Below are 19,818 nucleotides of genomic sequence, written 5' to 3' on the forward strand. Positions count from 1 at the left end.
GTGAAGAACTGCCAGAAGGCTCTGCTGGATCACACACTGATGCTTTACCGATAGAAAAGCGCCATGGCCTACTTTCCCAGGTCAAAAAGTTTGACTGCTCTGCCTTTTTATATAAATATTACAGATGAAATAACACTGTATTTGTCCCAAGCCTGTTTTGCATAATACATATGGTGTTAAAATGCCATGGGCTGAAAGACAGCCAGCTTATGGCTGCAGTCTGTCAGTGACTGTCACCCTGTCGGGGGGAGGTTTATATCGGTTTAGACGGGCTGGAGATTCGAGCTCAGGTCAGCCAGAATGAAAGTGCTCCTCAGACGAAGCCGTTCCTGGGTTTCCTGGATCGGATCCACCCTCCGAATGCAGCGGCAGCGCGGCTCGGTGGCCGGCGCCATGCCGCGAGGTCCGACTCGGAGGACTCAGAGGCACGGTGTTCTCTTTCTGTCAGCCGCTTTCACAGGCTGCATCCAAGCCCTTCTGTTCTAATCATCTTAAGGAGGCCTCGAAATCAGCCGCCGAGTTTCAGCTGAGTCATATTTATGTGTTCTGGGTGGTGGAGGGGGGGAGCACAGTTGGGCAGAATTATAAATGTATTATGTGAAAACTAATTATTAAAATAGGCTACCAACTGGATTATTGTGAATTAACTGCAAACCTGCCGTAAGTGTGAGAGACTCACATTAATGCAGTATGTAGATTTGCTCTAATGCAGTCTTCTCCCAGGTGTGATGTTGGCCGCACGATATCTTTGCACCCCTTGATTTTGAAATGATGGACGACTCTCCATCTCAGATTGACGAAGAGTCTTTCTTGTTAGCATTACAAGAGAATGCCGTTTCTGGTAATGGATTTGCTGTGAACATGTCTTGATACTTTTTGCCCAGTTGGTGTAATATGGAAGATTTTTCCATAGTCATGATCTGTCTGTAACCATAGGAGTCAGTCACATTCAACCTTGTGTTTGAAAAAATTATACAGGCCATTTTAAAGAGTCTTTTTTAAAAAACACAACCCAGGCTTATAACACTAAATAGTGAGATGCATTTCCCAGAGGGCGTGTCCAGGCTTCATTAGCTGAGCGCGTGAGCTGGTTCTGTGGCTGTGACGTCACAGTGGCCCCCGAGGGGCCCTGCAGGGGCTTGTTTGATTGCATCTGCACAGCTGGCTATTGATGTAGGGCAGCCCGCGCGAGGGGGGGGGGGGCCTGGGTGCCCCGCGGTGAGAGCTGCAAAGGGGCCGTCCACTAACGTGCCTGTCTCTAAGCGCGCACTTCAGCATCTTGAACCCCCCCTTCCCGCACCAAAGCTATTAAACCGGGCCAAACCTCCGCTCTGCTCCAGCACTCCCTCTCTGCGCTGTTGGGCAATTTCCGCCCAACAAAATGGAATTGTCTAATTTAGAAGCGGATAGCCGCAGCTGCCCGTGAGGAGTGTGTGTGTGTGTGTGTGTGTGTGTGTGTGTGTGTGTTTTAGACAGAGGTACGAAGCTCCCTTGGGAGCCTCATCTCAGATACTCAGATACTGTGTTTGAAACACTGCAGGCATGGGGTATATTTGAGAAGTGAGCTGTGTCCCAGGGTGTGGTGGGTATGGCAGGGAAGGACACTCCGTTTCACACACATCCGAGCGGTGGATCCAGGGAAGGGGCTGTGCCATTGCTGAGTGGACCATCATCACCTCAGCGACTGCTTTATTAGGATGAACACAGCAATTAAGAACAGAGTGGTGGGGTGTGTGAACTCTTACACCTCATTGGTCCACTTAGCAGAAGCACTTTTATTCTGAAAACAGTTTATTTTAAATTCTGTTGTCGTGACAACACTGCTTAAGTAATAAGAGTGTAACTTTTCAGGAACATTGGAAACCCGCTGGTGCAGAATGGTATTTTTTTTTAAATTAGCTGTACGGTTACAGCACAGTTCAAATTTCCCTGTCACACTGGTTGACATCTTGTGAAAACAGGTTTTACCGCTGAACAGATTATACGTTTAGCTGGGCGTTTCTCCTTTGTGTTCATGTCATGTGAAGACTGTTATTCATCACCCCACTTGTAAGTCGCACTGCCTCACTTGCAAAGCGTCTGCCATATGATTAGATGTAAATAAATGTAAATTTAAATCGCACCCGAGAGATGGGCAACAGTGAGAAGGACTGTAAACTGGGTGGGGACCCTGGCGTTGCGCACAGTGCGAGAGGTCTGAGCAGGAAGGAGTGCAGACGGCTGGCTCATTGTAGAAATTCTCATTAATAAACACAAAGGATGCTCCTATAAGGAAAGCTAAATTAAGGGGTGGCTCAAGCATTCCCCGGTTCTATTACAAGAGGAGATCTGCTCCTGTCTCGCATCTGCGTTCTTGGCTGCTGAAGTGATGAGATTTTAGCTGCTATTAATTCCCTCTTGGTCATTTCATGCCATCCTTATTATTAATGTAATTATGGCTTACTTGTACAATCACCATATGACATCTTCACATGCACCATAACTCCATATGTCATTAAAATTATTTTGCTCGTTTTCTTACAGGATTACTGGTGAATATTTTGTTGTGTGTTTGTTCTTTAAGTCCAAGTGCCATTGACTACCACATCACCCATCACTCAGACCTCCCACTGGGGGCTTGATCCATTGCTGGTCCAGTCCTGACCAAACATGTCTGGAGCCCAGGGCAGCATGAAGCCCAGGGCGATGCGAGGACCAGGTGCTGGGAAAACTCCCATGATCCTCTGGTCTGTGGGACACTGTCCAATCACACTGTGATGCCCCGCTTTTAAGGACAGCCTTGGTCCGATGCTTGGCCCGTGCTTGTTGTATGAGTCATACCCCTGACGTACCGTAGATTCACTGACAAACCAGCAAATTCCAACACTTCCAGCTACCGCATGCCCTCTAACCTCCACCAGCTGACCTTTATCTGACTTCATTGTGAGGCTGTTAAGGGCTGAGAGGCTTGCTGCCGGGCTGTGCGTGTGAGCATGAGAGACACGGAGAACGCAGAGGTCGTTTGGTTGTTTCATGAAGCGTTCAGCTCTCCCACAGTTTAATTACTGAGTGCAGCACAGTGACATGAGATGGTGCAGTAATGGTGTGCATCCCCTTAGAGAATACCCAGACTGCTTTTTCCTGCTCTGCCGTCAGCATTTATGCAACAACGTCTCGCGCTGCGGCTCAATGGGTCCCCCTGCTGGTGTGGAGGGTTTATAATTTCACATCCTCCCTGAAGCCAGAGGTAAGAAATAATGGATAATGCTTTTATTTTAATAAAACGCATGCAACTTTACATGAAAAAATTTATATCTGCTTCAAAAGAAATCCTTGTTTATAAAACATTGCAATGTTATGTTCAAAAAAGAAGAGAGACAAATGAAAAAAAAAAAACAGAAGGCAAAAAGACAGCATGCGCCTTATAGGTAGGCACTGCTATCGGTATTGCTATTATTTAAAGCCTAAAGACTTATTATTGAAGCCTCAAAACAGAATGAATGCAATGAAGCCATTCTAGAAACAGCACAGTACAGGCAAAGTAACTAATGTTGAAAATGTAGTTGTTTGAGGGATTTGTTGCTGCTGAGCTGATAGCCTATAAAAGTGTTTATGATACAGTGCACAGCCGACCTGGCGATCTGCACTGGACAGGGTTCCCACTGTGAACAACACTACCTCTGTTTACGCACACAGTAAATATCAGTTTCCCGTTTTAGATTAATAATGCAGTCACCCACTAAAAATGGTGCAAAGTCCGTGTTTAATAGGCCAAACGTGGCTATATTTATTGAGTCGCTTAGCTGTGTGGGCGATTGTGTACGCCCTGAGAGCTGTGATTGAATCAGACACACCTGTAGGAATAGGACTGCTCTCTGGCGGATGGGTCAGATCCTCTGTCATATGTGACCCACCTGCTCCCTAGGATGTTACCTCTCTGACCACAGGTGCTGTTGCTAGGCAGCGACCGCAGGCCGAGCTATTTTAACAGACACTATTGGCTTTGATTCCACTTCAGCGCATGTTTATGTATGAGGGATTCCCGGGCTTGGCGAGAAGCACTTCTGACTTTGTGCGCTTTGAAATGACTGTAATTAGCCTCAAACAACGGCGTGCGCGTTCTGATGAATTCAAAGGGTTTCTTCCCATAACGTTTCTGTTTGGATCAGTGTTCACGCTTTGCCTCTCGTTTTTTGAAAGATGCCGTTCAAAGAATGCAGTGATTAGCACAGCAATCAGCGTTTCTGTCAAAGTGACCTTTTTCAACATTGGAAATGTCAGATCTTCAAAAAGGTCACTCTGACTGAAATGTTGATTGCTGTGGTTGAAGCAGTAGAAGATTAGAGGGAAGTCGCAGAGATTTGATGAATGAGTTATCTTTTTTGTACAGTCTTTGTATGTGGATCAATTCTCCCTGCTCCATGGGCTAGATGTGCACACCAAGTATGCTGAAAGATTCTGTTCATATCATTGAAAAGATCAGATGCACAGCTATATCCAGATGGTCTCAGAGATCTGCAGCATCATGAATGTCTGAGTATGACATAAACACTCACAGCAGAGTCAGTATAGATAGGGAACCTGTTGAGAGTTACATGGTATTTTGTACCTCCTTACCTTACCAAGCCTCTAGGAGTTAGGGTTTTTGCAGAAAATAGATCAACTACACAGCTCTGATTCCATATTTTCTACCATCTGGTTTAGAGAAACAAAACAATTAGTACACATTAAAATAAGCACTATTAAGGCTGTTTATTTTGCCCTCGGTAGGAAATGAAGTGAGAACCTCATGGAGAGCTGCTTAATGAATGCAGTGTCTTTTCTGATCTGCATGGATGAGACTCCATTAGCCCTGATAACGGTGATAACCTCAGATGCACTGCCACTGGTTTCTGTGTTCATTTTATGTTTGGTTAGGATTGCTTATTGTAATACGCAACACGTTTCTAGTGTGCATGCATTTACATGTTTTTGACAGTAATAAATGTCAATGTACTGTAGGTTCGCCGTAAAAAATTACTCAGGAGTATGCTCTTGAACAGCAGAAACCTGGCAAATAGCTCACACGCGCTCCATATGCAGGAAAGGGGATTAGCGGCACAGTCGTGACGCGGGCGGTAATAGTGAAGAGGCTTCGTGACTGATCCATGGTTCGCTGAGGGTTGAGGGTGACAAGAACAGAGTGATGGCTGTTACACCATGGATGGATCAGAGTGTGGTGTCACACAGCAGGGGACAGAGGCGGTGAGTAAGCAGGCCTTCTCTGACTCCCGGGTCCTTTAAGGAGGCAGGGCTCTGGCCTGACCGAGTACATGCTGTAAAGACAGTACATTTTATATTGCATTCCATTATTGGCATTTAGCAGACGCTCTTATCCAGAGCGATATACATCGGTTACAGTGTTTTTTTTTACAATGTTATCCATTTACACAGCTGGATATTTACTAAGGTAATTGTGGTTTAAGTACCTTGCCCAAGGGTACAACAGCAGTGCCCCAACCAGGAATCAAACCAGCAACCTTTCAGTCACGAGTCCTGCTCCTTTGACCACTATGCTACGCTGCTTAGAGAGAGGAGAAGAAAGGAAAATCATAGGGTGAGAGGCCTGGTGTGTTTCAGTTTTATTTGTGTGTAAATGAGGTTTACTCCTTGCTGAGTGATTTGTGAGGTGAAGGACACACTTTATTACCCCAAGGTCTTCTGTCTGCCCCACTTCCCGCTGCAAGGAGCCAGCTATTAACTTCAACAAAACAGAGTACACTCTGTTTTCTTTCATAAATAATAAATATATATATATTTTTTAGTATGTAATAACCATTTTTAACACATTTTTAGCCATTCTGGTGAATATATTAAAACTATTAATGCAAAAAAAGCCTTACTATACATTTATCGCAGTGTACCCTTGACTAACCTTATGTGGGATAAAATGAGTTTCTCTTATGCAGTTGTTTTGCAATGCTGACACAAGGTCTTGAAGATTTACCTGCTTCCACACTCACCTTTCTGTGCAAGTGCGAGTGCTGTTCTGCCTCAGGAGGCACAGTTTAAAGGGGCACTCTGGCCACTTTGTATGAAACATGAACCTAACTGGCAGAAAAGGATGTTTCTGGAGTGCAGTTAGCACAGAGCCAAAGCCCCCTCTGAACAGCTGATGACACAACAGGAACTGAGACACAGCTATCAGCTGTAAGGTAGTGGGAGGAAGTAGAGAGGGAGAAAAAAGGAGATATAAATCTGAATCTTGTTTCCCCCTGGTTAAGCCTCATATTATAGAAGAGCAACTTTAACCCTTCAGATTGGCTCCATTGTAAGCATGCATCTCCTTCATTACATAAATGCTGGTTTAGTTCGAGAGTGTATATGACGTCTGGTTACATCAAGAGCAGGTTTTCTGAGGTGGCAGTGCAGCATAGAGGTAAGGTGCATGGCTCGTAACTGAAAGGCTGTTGGTCCAGCTCCACCCTAGGGCACTGCTGCTGTACCCTTGGGCAAGGTACATAACCCAGAATTGCCTGAGTTAATATCCAGCTGTATAGGTGGATAGCATGTAAAAATTGTAACCTATATAAGTCGCTCTGGGTAAGAGTGACAATAATATAATGTTCAGCTGATGAACGGTACCTGTGCTGATGTCACAAAGAAACATTGCCAGGTGTGATTTAATCACACCAGATGATATTCTTCCTTGTTTAATCTACAGTGAGAACATGTGCTGTGATGTGGATGTGAGACATGATGTGGTTTGTACTTGTATGTGTGTTCTAATAATTTTTTTTTCGTTTCTGTCTGCATTTCTCTTTGATATCTGTCACTGAAACGTCTATAATCGTCAAGAATATGAGCCCATTTGAAATTTCATAAATGACCTCAGGCCATCTGACACTCACAGAAATCCCAGAATGCATTGCTTCACCCCCCCCTGTGGATTGTTGAGCATTGTGTTATTGTAGCAGGAATGAAGTGAGGTGGGTTACTCTTTATATGCGAAATGTCACCATTTGACCAAATGATAATCGGTCAGCCACCACAGGTGTTTTAGATGCTGATATGCGGATCTGGAAAAATCTGACATGCATTAGAGAGAAGGACTTCACACTTTGATGTCATGGCCTGCAGTCATGCAGAAGGAAAGAGGTTCCCCTGCTGTGACACCATTATTTCAGTTTGCCTACTTACCATACAGTAAAAGGCAGACAAATGCAACAGTGAGCCACATTTTAGATACTCATCCCGTTTATTCTCTAAGAGTTTTGATGAATGTAGCAGGCATTTCAGACATTATGTGTGAGCAGTTGTGGGAAAAAAACACGTAATATAGTTTGTTATGGCAGATTCTCCCCTTTTATAAATAAGTCAGCTCTGCAGAATGGAATATAAAAAAGCTGGAGAGGGAAGGCGCTGGCGGCGCTGCGAGCCGTTGGGGTCCCCTGCGTGTTGTGAGAAACGCTCCGCGGGTCGGCACGGCTCTCAGAACCGCCGCCGCTTAATGGAACTAATGAACGAGCGTCCTGCCGGGCGGAACGACCTGCACGGCCCAACATCAAAGGCTTCTCCTGCTCCGCTAGGAAGCGCCGCTCAGTCGCGGAGTGGTCAGAGTCGCGGGCTGCCGTTTGACTGTCACACGCGGCGGGTATAAGTGTCAGCACGCCCCTGTGCGTACGGGCAGTAATGCCAGGAGACTGGGCGACTAGCTCGCTCAGGACAGAGATGCAGAGAGAGAGCCTGTTCCAAAGCCAGCTGCCTGCTCTCACTCTCCGTCTCCCACACAGCACCCTGCCTGCTAAACCAGAATAGACTCAAAGTAAACATTAGCTGAGAGGGGTCATCCTCTCCTGTCACATAATGCAGTGCACTCTCCACATTGTTCAGGGAGTGGAAGAGGAGGCATTAGGACGCATGCTCTTGCCCCCACGGGAAACGCTCAGCCTGAATCTGATACAGCACCTCGGAGCTGTGAGCTTGTGTGGGTGAGCTTTAGTTGAGCTGTCTCTCTGATGCCCCTCCCCTTGCAGATCGAGTCTGTCGGAGGAAGAGAGGAGAGGAGAGGAGTGGTATACTGTCAGGTCATAAGGAAAGGGACAGACTTTTCATCAGGACTGTCCAGAATTGCCTAGTCCAGATGCTGGCCCATCTGGGTATGTACATGATATCCCATCTCGGCAAAAGATGCAAAAGAACAGAACAGTTATGAACTGATTATTAAATATGCAATATTCTTCGGCTACATCTCCTCTTCTGTAGGCATTGAGTGAGGTGAGGATGAAGAAGGTAGATTGTAGTCTAGAGACAGCATATTTTTGTTTTTTTGTGGGCCTGTGTGCTGATTGCATTATCAAAGTCAAGCATACTGTGCTAGCATTTTTAAGCCCCTAAACATATACTGAAATGCCTGGTTTCTCTGCCCACCCACCCCCACCCCCCCCAAAAAAAATGCATGCACGCAAACACACACACATTCTAAATGAATATTTCCTTGTGTATATGGAAAAACAGTGTGCCTGTCTTGCAACCACAGAGATGGTAGTAGTTTAACAATCTTGTAAGGAGACACTCCTCATTGATTCATGGGCAGAAGCTGAAATGAGGTGAAATTTCCTTGATCATTTCTCGAAAGGACAAGTATTTTCCACTAAAAAATATGACAGAACAGGGTTTTCAGCAACTTCCAAAAACTCAGCGTGGACACTCAAAAAGAGTACAAGAAGCGTAGCAGAGGTGCTGTGAGGTTAGCTGTCACCTGCAGCATTTCGGCTCTCTGCACCGCTCTGATGGATTGGGACGGTCTCATGCATGCGTGCAGATCTCTCTCCGTATCCGTGGCAGTTTGCCCCCCGTGGAGCCAGCGGGAACAGAGACCGCTCTGAAATCTCTGGAATGAAGCCCTGAGCCCACACTCAGCCAACACAGAATCACTCAGGATGGAACATGCCAGAAGGCTGCATGCATGTCGTCATGCGCAAAACCCCTGGCCCTCTTGTGCTTCTTAATTTGGCAGTGGTTAATGTATTAGAGTGCAGATTAACTCCACTCACTCCCCATAGTAATGTGAGGCATTTTGACAACGAAATGGCCTCTATAAACAGTAGTATTACTGCTGCCTCTACGTTTTAACTTAGGGTTAAACAAGGTTTCTGGCATTGCTGATATGAATGCACAGCTGCATTTCTTAGAATTGAGAGGTAGACTAATTTAAGCTCTGGGTCCTCTAATTAAAGTCAGAACACTCAGAGTAAATGGAGAGCAATGAAATTATTTCATTAAATATGAAAGAGTGCATATCAGGCAAAAGCCTTCTGTTGAATTTCACTTTTTCTTTTGATTGGCGTTTGCTTGAACAAACAACCCATCGCAACGTTAATTCTCATTTGAACATTGACATTTATTCGGCGTTGGTTTTTCCAGTGTAGATTTGGAAAGGTTTCTCTGGGTTCTGCTAAATGCCCTTTGGTCATTGTGGATTAATCTTGACAGCGCTGTTTTGGTGTGCGGGGGGTATCATTGATTTTACATTCTCCTTACCTTGAAAAACCTGTTTTCACCTTTTGAGGACATACTTGGGCATCACTGCAGCCAAACAAATGGACAGCAGGTAGAACGGTATTCTGGGCTGTACTGGATCTACATCCACTGCAATGATAAGAATGATGTCTAAGCCTGTGACAGCTACCTCTTCATCCAGGACTCATGTTATAGCAGTGGGCACGCCCTTTACATGCACACCAGGCTAACTGTATGAAGCACTGTGAAATCGGGCTGAAAACATGCCAGGAACACCTTGAATTGCTGTAGAGTGTGACACGCGTCAGACCCAAAACCATTAGCGTGACAGCGTCATTTTACAAGGTGAGCATGTGGGCTTTTGATCAGTTATTTTGTGCAAGGTAAAGACATGACCGTTTGGTGCCTTCTAACGCAGTATGTATAAAGAGCATATGCAGCTTCCTTTCAGCGGTTAGTGGTGCTTATCAGACAGTATTTAAGCACAGTTACAGTGACATTCTTTCGTTATTTTTCTGTGTTATCTGGTTTTGTTCTGTATGGATTACCAACCCGGCGTCTCTGTAGAGTATTTGCTCTGGGATGTCTGTTAAATCATTTTTTGCAAGGTGTCCCTGTTATATGGATTGCCCTTTAAAATGATTTATTGTAAATGTGATGATGATGTCACAAAGGGTTGGAGCTTTGCCAAAAAGAATTATAGACCCTTTGAAATGGAAAATGGGCACTTGAGGACAGTCCTACTGGGGGTTGACGTGTGTTCTAAGGACAGATGGGAGTAGAGGTGACAGAACAGTGTATTAGAGACGGAGGGGTGTTCTGGGGACATTTGGGTGGACAGGTGCGAGAAGGGTGTATTAGGAAGAGAGGGGTGTTTTTAGGGACAGAGGGATGTACAGGTAAGTGAAGCGTGTCCTGGGGACAGAAGGTTACAGTTGGAATGAGAATATTGGAATGTCTGTCATTGAGCAGTCATGCGAAGCCTTATTTTGTAGAAATACTACGTATTTAAAATCCCCAAAACAGGTCACCATCATGTTGTGCAGTAGATAATTATTGACTCAGCTATAGTTGTATTGTAATGTGTGAAAGATTTTTTAGGCCTTTTAGCTAGGGCACAGAGCACTTACTGAGAGAGTCATCAGGTTAAGCTGATACCGAATGCTAGGGCTTCTAAGCATGGAAGCGTGACGCTAGCAAATCAATTTGTACCTCCAGCAATACAGTGTCTCTCCCCCAAACAGAGGTTTCAGACAGGATGATGTAGAGCCCCTTAAACAGACTGCATTGTTGGTTATTCCTCCCTTTTAAAGGGGCTAAAATTATCCTCCCTCCAGTGTGATAAATCACGAGAGAAAAATGAATTTCACATCCATGACCTCTCACTCTGATCAGCAACAATACAGGCGAGCTCCCATCCTTGCTGCAAATCGTGAATGGAGTTATTTTGCTTTTAATTACAGGGAGATTGGAAAGGGGACATGGAAAATTGAAGAATTTCTTTCTTGCATTGTAAAAACCCTGCTTTCAGAAAGTTGTGTGGCATGTCATCATTACAACAATAATAATAATAATAATAATTTCTGTTAGGATCCCCTCTAGTACTGGGCTTTATTTGATTTGTGCAGGTGTGGCAGTTATGAGTGGCCTTTCACTGCTAAATAAAGCAATGTTCTTGAACAGAATGAGGCTGAAAGATGTAACACAGGTAGAAATTGTGTGAACCACCTCGTCCCCTCTCGCCTGAGCGAGTGCTGTCTGCGGAGACTGCCATAGGTATTTTTGTGCCGTAAACATTGACATTTGTCAGGGACTTTGACATAAATGTGAAATATCAGCTTCTGCTCACAGTCCTTGCAAAGATCACGGTGACGTAAACCATTTATTTGACAAACAACCGTCCAATCCCGCTGAGAGAGCCGTGTACTTCTCTGCAGATCAGTGGTGCAAAATTCCATTAGATTGGTTTAATTTATAACTTATGCACATATCGGTTTTAACAGAATCAGACATGGCAGGAGAAATTCTGTTGGCCTGATGAGGGGTGAAGAGCAGGTCATTATCTTATGTTCAGGTTCCCAGTACAATTATGTGAAAATGAACGCAATGAATGAGTAAAGTTAGGGCATAGTTCCTTCATAATATCTACATAAACATTGAGTAACATGGTAATGATAGCATGTGGAGGGTGAGATGGTGCATTCCTTTGGCAGTCTGTATCAGATTATGCAGATCTTTATGAATGCTTAAGTATATGAAGCTGCTAAGCAGTTTTCTCATGTGACCCCAAAGAGAATGTGTTACCCATATGCGCAAATAAACCTTTCATCATTCAGCTCTCTGTGATGACAAGCATTTTCACCCCCCCCCCCCCCCCCCCCCCCCCACTCCTTCCTGGATGAAATGGCGCAGGATTCGCTGAACGCCCTGCGTTAAGTGTCAGTGTGTCTCTGCTCTGCTGAAACACAGCCAGCGGGTCGAGGGGAGACCATGCTAACACATCACAATGGGGCGATATTGTGGAGCGAGGCAAGGAAGCCAATCGATGAGTTCCAGCGTGGCCCGTCTCCTGCTGAGAGTAAAATTCAATTATGTTATGCAAGCCAGTACATTTACAAGTTCAGGAGAGGATAGGCAACTGATGTAGGAGAAAAAGCCGCTGCATAGCCTGGCAGTATGTCACATACTCACAGGTGGGTTATGGGCCATGGGCCACGAATTCAGAGATACTGTATAATACTCTGGATACTTGCAACCTAGTCCCTTACTCTTTATGAGTAGGGTATACAAAAACACCCATTTCATGGCAATAAACCACTGATATGTCTAAGATCAAATAGTTCTGATCGTTTTCTGCAGATATGAAGCCTGCACGTGGTATTTGTACACTGAGAGGGTTTTGATGTTCTCCTTGGTGATTAGCAGAGTGCCTTGCAGGGGTTAACGTAATTAGGGCTCATCAGGGCCGCACTTGTCCCAGCTGATTGGCTGCGTGCTCGAGCGGGACATGCAATCAGGGGTGGAAGCAGCTGGCCCTTCAGCGAGCCGGCTCTCTCCAGCCCAAGGACGCGGCGAGGGTTTCAATCAGGGCGCCGTGCTCCCCACGCCCGGCCGGTTCAGGATTCCGTGAGGCGTGAGGCACTTACAGCCCCGTTGGCCCCAGTGGTGGGATTAACTGGCCTGGTGGGCAGGAGACGGAGGGCAGAGCAGGAAATAGAGGCTGGCTCATGTGTGTTGGTCACACAGTCAGGAAATGACCTGGAACAGGTTCTAAATGTTGGCAACTGTGACATTCAGTAATGGTCTCTAGCATCTCCAGTGTTAATAGAGTGATGTATTTGTCACCGCTAGTTGAATTCAGAGAGGAGAATGAATTGATGAATAGTCACATGATCATAAAACTATGTCATTAATATGTAAACATGCTCCACTTTTCTTTTGCTGTGTTAGACATATAACATCTGTATCTAGATGCAAGGGCATGTTCTTTTAGATTGAGTCAATATTGCTGATCTGTGGTCAGTCATTAACTCTACATCACTGAACTGGTTGGTGATTAACGCTACATTACTGAGCTGTGGTCAGTGATTAACATTACATCTCTAAACTGGTCAGTGATTAGCACTACGTCACTGAACTGTGGTCAGTGATTAGCGCTACATCACTGAACTGTGATAAGTGATTAACGCTACATCACTGAACTGTGGTCAGTGATTAACGCTACATCACTGAACTGGTCAGTGATTAATGCTACATGACTAATTAGTGGTTTGTGAGGATCTGGTCCTGTAGATTTATTATTTTCCAGTCAAAGCGGAATGAGTTAGACGTGAGTCCTTTTTGTCTCCGCTAATTTTCCTCTCCTAATTACACAGTGGGCCTGGAATGAGCAATGACTATAAATCACTAAATGAGAAGAAATGATTTTGCAATTTCTAAAAGGCCAGAGAGTTCCAGTTCTGAATCACAGAGCGCAGTGTCCTACTGAACCGGAGAGCGATTAGGGAGCATCAATAATCATGACTGTGGAGAACGGTGCACGGCCAGCGGAACAAAGGTTAATAGAGAAAATGATGCTCTTTTTGTCCGGGGTTTCAGGGACAGTCCTTTGACTCTGGTGTGCTTTATCAGATAGAAAATGAAGCCTTTCGTGCCAGGGTTGTGAGAATCTGAAGTGGCTTCATTTGTCTGGGGTCCTTTGGCTCCGTGATAGTTTGAGTCATGGGTATAGTTGTGGAAGATATGAGGCTGTTTCTGGTTTTTACAAGCCTTTTGAAACTCAAAGACTTCATGTGCTTGGCTTGATTGAAAAGTAGAGCAGTACAGTGATGTGGGATGGAGCAGCACCTTTCATACCAGTGAGTCAACAGATGACCTCCATCAGAACCTCCAATGGGCGCAAGACCTCCTCACAGCCGAGGCCTTTGGTGAGTTTGTATGGCTGTGGATATTTAGGATATGCAGCATATTTAGGTTATTTATATAATTTTTGTTGCTAAATATCCTTTAGCAACACGGATTATATATATGGTTGCTAATTGTGTATGATTTTGTCTAGGTCTGTTAAGTGTTAAGTTGGTTTTCATTTGGTGCTCTGTCTGTTTCAGATGTGTTGTTGGTGTTCATGTTGGTGTGAAAACAGGAGAGCATTGTTTTTTTTTTCCTGTTTTCAAGGTTACAAAGTCACATTTCCTTTGTGGAGGTGTGCGCTCTCAATTTCCAACAGACATTGATATGCAGAGTCATGAAGGAATTAATCCATTTTGAATATTTATCAGCCTTTTTGCATACAAACCAGTAATTTATTTGTTGGTCTTTGTCTACAGAGGTTTCCAGCTGTCCAGATCAGGACAGAAATTTCAAAGTTATACTGTCATCTAATGTTGTTCCCAAAGCTTAGTAGATTGTAATGATGTTCTTCTTGCACAGATTTGCATGGTGTGAGTCATTCTGCAAACTGACCAAATGAAATAAGATCAGACAGAACAGCAGAGATACTTTAATGAGAGGGTGAGCCACAAAGCATTAGCTGGAAGCCATATACATTCAACAGTTGCACTCCCTTCAGATGTAATTACCATATTAATTCCTTTCTTTTTCTTGTCGGTGGGGGGTATTCATTAGATTCTTATTGGTAACGAAAAGCATAGTTACTATCATTTTCTTTGCACTCTATTTATGACTTACTGCTCATCTAGTAACTGGAGAAGAATTGAAGTGCTGTCTTTAGCAGGACCACAAGCTGAATGTAGAGAGAGGACAGGGCCTGTTGGGCTGGTGTGTAATAAGAGAAGGGATTGATTTTAAACTGCTATTGAGACATGAAATGTTTCCATGACACAGAACACAGTTATTGCAACCCTTTGAGACATTGCAAGCTTTTTTTATTTGTAAGGGCTTTTCTTGTGTTTTGAGAAAGGAGTCATTTGTAAACTCCTGCTTCTGCTTGGGCTGACTGTGAAAGGATTCAATCAAGCCCACATAATCAGCCATGAAGTACACAGTAATTAGAGCCTGCGTTTGAATTCTGTTTTAATGCGTGGAAGAATGGCTGAAGCACATTTGGAATTGGCGATTGAGTGTAAGTGACTCTGGCTTTTCGTTAAGTCTGTCGAGAGAGTAATAAAGATTATGGGGTCTATTTCAGAGATGTGTCGGGATGACGAGCGCACAGGACGATTCCTCTGTGAGAACCAAAGTGCCTCTCAACAGAGCACAGAGTGTTGCGTTTGATGACCATGGCCAATCTGGTGCATGTTTATTGGGCTGCTGGGATGGCGCTGAAAGCTCAGCATAAATAGTAAGTGTTTAGTAGTTTAATGAACACACCTTTAAACCAAATGCTGCCTCACAGGGGAATTTTAGGAGATAATGTGACACTTTGTAATCATTTAGCCCACGAAGACTGTCAGGAATGGATGAAGTTGTAGACCTGTGAACCCTTCCACCACTGAGTGTTTAGGTGTTCCATTTGTCTTTGTTTTTGTGTTTTGATTGGCAGTATAGACAGCTAGAGGTGAGCACCCAGATTCTTCTGTTCAACATCAGCAGTGTGTTGCAGTGGAATGGAGCAGGGCTCGTACCCTAAAGGTGTCAGGTTCAGTACCCTGCTGGGACACTGCTGTTTTACACCTGGGCATTAATAAAAGATGACCAATAATATAACTGTATACCTCCAACATGGACCTATAAAAACTGTGCTCCTGTCAGCTACTGTCACAAGGCCTGGTGGACAAACATGACATTTTATTGGCATGCAGTAACTGGCCCCAGGCTTGTATTTTGGCAGGGGAGTTTGATTTGAGCAGCTGGAGGCTGCCCACCAGGGATTCACTGCGAATTGGGTGCCTGGAGTGTGAACTGGAAACACATGGTTGGCTGGCTTATCTGCCAATCATTCACCTGGTGCAGAAGATACCTTATTAAGAACATCTGTGCTATTGTGTAGGGTCAGTGGGAGTGGAAATATGAGAGCTACAACAGGAACTGCAGGCTCGGTGCAGCTGCAGTGGGGCAGAGCACTTCTTAGGGATATTTTGAAATCCCTGCAGCTGTTACTCAATCAGACGAGGCCAGGGAGCAGACTTAGTGTCCTGCTCGACACTGCCGCACTTCACATTTTATAAACTCAGCGGTTGACGTGCAGACTGGAGAAAATGCCCTGACCGCTGTAAGCGTATTTTTAGATAGCTTTCCCGATCTCGTGGACACGCCAGCAAAGGCCTGCTGGCTGAGACGTCCGTGTCCTTGCTCCTCTCGCACACAAAAAAACAAACGTCTAAAAAAGGAGCCCTGCTTTTCTTCTTCTACTTCTCTTTGAATGCGCACTGCTTGATCTAAGTGACTTTGAAATGTATTTTGGGGAGGTTTATAATTCCAGGTCGCACTGGTTCATTAAAAACTTTAGGGTGCCCGCGCGGGGCTGTCCCTGTTCTGGCCGCAGGGGTGCAGACGGATCCTGCAGGTGAGAAGCCCAGCCAAGCCATCTGTATTACGCCGTAACGGACCTGCAGGCCGGCGCTCGGTGGACTGCTGCTGCAGAGAGCTGGGGTGCGATACTCCAGCAAGGCCTTTCTGCTTGAATAGGCTGTAATTAGCTTGCCATATCCATCTCTTCCTCTGGTGAATCAGCGCTGGTGTGGGCAGGCGGAGAGGGCAGCCCGGGGGAGGGGGCGGGGCTCTGGGGGTGAGCGTCTCGCATTACGGGGTCACAGCTAACAATTACTGCTGAAGGAGCGCCGGGGAGGCTGTGAGGTGGAACCGCTTATTGATAGGTTACTCCGCTTCGCTGTGTGTACATAAACCACACCACCAGACAGCTGCATTAATCAGGAAAGAGCCGTCCACAACACACCGCCACTGCTCCCTGTGAGCGTGGATGCAGTTTGGAAATAGCTGCAGAGTTTGTTTTTTTTTTTACGGCACTTTTAGTTTGCGCATCCAATCCACCATATCTATTCATGAGGGTATGCTGATACGAACCATAAAATTACACAGCTTTTTATCCTTTTACAGGAGCTGTGCAGAAGTTTACTGGAGCTGGCAAGGAAAGGGTAAAGCATTTGTGTTGGCTCAGGCTCTGTCCCTGTCAGGTTGAGTTATGAGCACAGGCTCTGTGTTTCTCCGAGCAGATAAAAATCACGGCCCCACAATGCCCTGGACACTCTGCCAAGCTGCCTGCCTGTGCTGAACAGACCCAGGTGTCCCGGTCTGGCAGTGAAAGAGTTGGGGGGGTGGGGGGGGCGGTTTTGGGCATCGGAGTACCACTGCCATCCTGTGAGTGAGTACCTGCAGGGAGAGCCACAGCACCTGTGTACCGGCTGCATGCAACGCGCAGCACACTGCGGATTTACCTGAAGTGCATACAGGAGATACACATTTGTATGTAAATGAACAAGAGGAAGAAGGTGCTTGGAATGGGTGGGAGGAATGAAAGGGGTAAGGTGTGAGCCAGACAAAGGATTCTGCCCGCCATTTTGATTTCTACTTAAGGTGTAATTACAGAGATACAGATCCTCCTGTCACTGGTCAGGCCTGAAGAAACCCTGCGTGGAAACTGTGCTGGATGTGGACAGAATGCAATAGCGAGCTCGTGTAAGCAGGCTTCTCCTCAAAGAGAATCTTTGCAGTAAGACTGTGTGGCAGAAAACTGTCTGCGTGAGAAACAGGCTACCACGCAGACACAAGAACATGTGAAACAGGCTGCCTTTCGCTTGCTGTAGTGCTGAGTATTTTAAGAAAATTAATTATGTAACATGATATAAATGTAGCATGCTGAAGGCAAAACACAGATTTTTTTGTGGTAATCTTTTGCCATCTGCTGGTAGAGTTTAATACTGCAATTTAATATGAACTGTGAAAGCACTTTAAAAGTGATCTTTTGCATATGCATATATCTAAGCAATGGATTTATTTTTTAAATTAAGATTTATTTAATTTTTAATCTTCCATGTATACCAGTCAAACTGATGTTTTCATTATGAGCACTAGTAGTAACCAATAGTAACCAATCAACCCAATAAACACACTGAAGTAACTGTCAGTCTTTCAGTTATTCAGTTATAGAATTACCACTTACAACAACTCTTTGAATTTTAATTGCACAATTTGCAATTCCAATTATAAGACAACATGTCTTGGAAGTTGTCCCAACAATAAGTGAATTAACACAAAAACAGAAATGATTAAATTACTAAATAATAATATAAATTTTGTCCAAGAGACAGTATCTCTGCACTGTAATTCTAAAAACACACTCTTAGTTTCTAAGTTTTAACAGTGTGGCTTCCACAGTGAATGCCTTTCAGAAAACACTCTGAATGGTGATCAACACAGGCGATCAGAGAATGTGCTTCTCAAAGCCTTATGGCTCCTGTTAAGAGCTAAGATATTTCCAGCTCCATGGTGTGATTGTGTGAGATGTGAGTGGGGTGTCATCTCACTGCATACCTCAGGCTAACCGACAGAGACAGTGTACCCTGCCCCCACACTGTCATAGTCTGACCTCTGACCTTTGACCGGCTGCTCTGATCCCCCTCGACCTGTCCGCGTCTCTGCTCCAGACAGATGACCTGTCTGCTCTCTACCGAGACCTGAGATCACTGACCGCATTCCACTGACCAGATATGAACCACATACCGCTCAGCACCTTGCATTTCTCAGAGCGGAGGAATTCAGCCTCAAGATATAATGCAGTCTGGATATAATGTCAGTTTTAATATTGTATCATTTTGGTGCATCCTGTGTGGTGTTCCCTGTGAATTATTAGCCGTATATTTTAATTTTTGTTTTTGTTTATTTTTTCCCACGTGACATCGGGGCAGTTTAACATCGCTGCAGTTCAGAATGTGCTGTCTCATGTTCTTTGTGCCGGCAGCGGGAAATAAACCTGAACTGAACCCGTTCACACACACGCAAGGACTCCCACTGTACCGCTGTGCTGTAAAACAGATCCACTTCCTGTACCTTCAGCAGCTGGAAGCAGCACGGAAGCACATTATTTTTTTAAAACCAATCTACAGCTCACACTAGGTCCTGCAGTATATAATACAGCAGCCCTTTCTACTCACCCATCTCCTTAAAGAGGTGCCTCACATGACTCCTCTGGTAGATCTGTCACAGTAGCTTGACACTGACTAAAAAGCCTGTTCATTGGAAATGATGTGCTAGAGGCCATGTGACTTGCAGCGTTGCAGCGGGCAGTATTGTGGAGTTCTGGTTAGGACAGAGTACTGCTGTGACACTGTGCACAGATTCTCAGCACAGAGTGTTCTGCTGAAACCCTGTCACGCAGGCACATTCACCCAAGAGCACCTGTCAGTTTTGTCTGCCTGACAGATGACAAGCATGAAAGACATGACTCACAAATATCTGGTTCAGAAACGTCCTTGGTATGATAATGTACAAAACATAGCACTCGCAATGTGAAAACCCTGGGGAAGGGAATTGAGCACAATGCTAAAACCTACAACCCTGACAAAGAACACCTCTCTGCAGCTCTCTTCAGAAACGGCACCTTAATCAGTTCTCCATTTGGCAACGTTTCAAATGCTTTAATAATTGCAGATTCTGGTGGAAAAATGTGCCTGGATGATGAGTATGAATGTGCGGGATGAACAGGATTTTGGAGGGGGAAGTGGAGTAATTAACCTGACGTGACTGCAGTGAAAGGCAGTGAAGGCAGCAGGAAGGCACGCTGCTTTTAGCATGAACAGGGCCAGTCACGTGGTTTAGTCCTGTCGTTACTCGGAGCTGCGGTCTGGGAGGCCGAGGCCTGCAGTTTCTGCGTGGCAGAGAGTCCGAGTGCAGACGCCCTGTGATTCTGCGCGTGGCTGTCTC

Source organism: Megalops cyprinoides, chromosome 25 (genome assembly GCF_013368585.1).
Source record: "Megalops cyprinoides isolate fMegCyp1 chromosome 25, fMegCyp1.pri, whole genome shotgun sequence".
NCBI classification, from domain to species: Eukaryota; Metazoa; Chordata; class Actinopteri; order Elopiformes; family Megalopidae; genus Megalops; species Megalops cyprinoides.